This window comes from Oncorhynchus mykiss, chromosome 2 (genome assembly GCF_057628025.1).
Source record: "Oncorhynchus mykiss isolate SJ-2025 chromosome 2, ASM5762802v1, whole genome shotgun sequence".
Classification (NCBI taxonomy): Eukaryota; Metazoa; Chordata; class Actinopteri; order Salmoniformes; family Salmonidae; genus Oncorhynchus; species Oncorhynchus mykiss.
This window is the reverse complement of record NC_143023.1, coordinates 52,846,510-52,848,590: the sequence shown is the minus strand read 5'-3', so window position 1 is coordinate 52,848,590 and position 2,081 is coordinate 52,846,510. Positions and strand designations below refer to the sequence as shown.

General features: G+C 45.0%; 1 long non-coding RNA gene across 1 annotated transcript; it reads left to right on the top strand.

Annotated features, from left to right (window-relative positions):
* The first annotated feature begins 263 nt into the window (after window positions 1-263).
* Window positions 264-1,464, top strand: LOC149985145 (uncharacterized). The gene is made up of 3 exons (XR_016490387.1): window positions 264-395; window positions 848-975; window positions 1,077-1,464. It is a non-coding gene; the product is annotated as an uncharacterized LOC149985145 (long non-coding RNA).
* The last annotated feature ends 617 nt before the right edge of the window (window positions 1,465-2,081 follow it).

Sequence of the window (2,081 nt, the reverse complement as noted above, 5' to 3'; positions counted from 1 at the left end):
TGATACTGCATTGAGGAAAAACCTACCACTGACCAAATCTCACTTTGTTTTCCAGTCCAACAGGAGTGCATCTCTCAGGCCAGCCGGTGCGTGGACATCCTGTGCCAGTGTGATCCGAGCACGAGCGTCCAGTTGTGGAGACTACAGCACATTGAGCCCGTGGGCGGACAGGCCAGTGACTCATCAAATATGATACAATATTGTGTTAAACATTGAATTTGTAGATGCATCGACATTTTTACTTTCTCGCCTTTTCCCCATGTTTTAGACATGAGGCGTGACATGTGGTACATCCGGCACACCCCACGAGAAGCAGTGCATGATCAACAACACCCTCATCAAGGAGATCTGCTGGAAATGATGTACTCTTTCTCTCACTCGCTCTCACTCTGGGGGTAAGACATTCTTTAAACATCACAGATATAAATTCCCACTGTGCCCATGATAAAATGCTATATGAGTTGTGCTGAACTTAGAATGAAACTGAAGAGATGCACTCAGACCAGCCTTTGATTGAACTTAAGTTAACTGCATTAATTTAATTGGCTGCTTTGGGAAAAACTTGAATATAATATAACCTATTCTAGGAGCTTATGGTGAAAAATGTATGACCTTTATTAATTGTTACATTTTTCAACAATGCCAGGTACAGGCTAGAAAGACTGGGGCATTCAGCAAGTACAATACAAATATAAATTCCCGCTGTGCCCATGATAAAGGGGACTACATTACTTTCGTTGGCTGCTTTGAGCTAAACTTGTATGTAATATAACCTATTCTGGGAACCTAGTGCGTGTGTATGAACTGTGGAATATTTTTTTTAAATCATTGGCTTCCCTGAAAACAGGTACTGACAGGAGGCGCAATCTGAGTCTGTCAGAGGTTGTCACGCTGGATGGGGACGGTGATGGAGGCTTTGGTGGTCCACACAACGAAGAAGCAGGTGTCCCTTCCAGTGATGTGGAGCTGATGCCAGTAAGAATGGTCTCACGGAGGTGGTAAGACCCTCCCTCCTTGTTTTAGAAATCCTTTGACTTCACTGCCTCCTCAATGGTAAGGTCCTTTTTGCACCATAGGGACACTTGACCTCCACTGCTGTGGTGCCCACCAGTCCATCCAGTGTGGCACCCAGGATCCCAGACCCTGTGACCCAAAGCACATCAATAGTGCCTTGATGCACTCTTCTTCATTATGTGCCCCACTTTACAGACACTTTACACCCCATCCAACGACTGATCTGAGGACTCTTTTTAGCAGCCACAGACTAGCGTGCTTGGCATTAACCACTGCTCCATAATTGCTCCCTCTCCTCATGGTGCCCAGTTGGGGTTGGTGCACTGTTCAAATGCTGCCTGCCGACTAGCCTCCTGCTGCTCCACCGAGAGCGCCATGCCAGCTAGGATGCCTGCATGCTCCAGGTATCCTTGTTTTTTACAATGTCTGGTACAGACAGGGATGGTAGCGGTTGTTCTGGCTCAAGTGCAAGGAAACATGGCATTCCCCTGAACCTGCCCTAGAGAGCATTCCTTAGCCCTGAAGATCCTCCTCTGTGGGCTCTCAGGGCGGAGGGTTGAAGGTCCTCCACTAAGTGCACCTGGTTGGGCACAGCTGGATTCCTCCACTTGCATTCCACATCCGTACGGCCGATATTGTGAACCACCAAAATAGGCTGCGTGGCTACACTTATGAGCTCCATTGAGACATTCATATGGTAGAGAGAATCCCCTGGTCACCTACAGACCTGCCAAGAGGAAGGATGTTAAGTTCCATATGCCTTTCAATGCAAGACTTTGAATACCTTGAAATGCATGTTGTAAAAAATGTGCTATTAAATAAAGTAATTTTCACATGAGGACAAGTCCAGTTTTTCCATAACTCCCAAGTTATCAATTAAAAGTTTATCACTTGACATATCAATCATATAGTGGTAAGGATCCTATAAATCAAGACTGAATGCATCTACAACTCCAAAATAAATAAACTGTGCATATGAAAATTTGTCTCTGGTCATGCAACTACTATACAGGCTGGATGTCTAAACAAAGTCACTTCTGAATGTCAATAGTTTTTGAGATTCATTA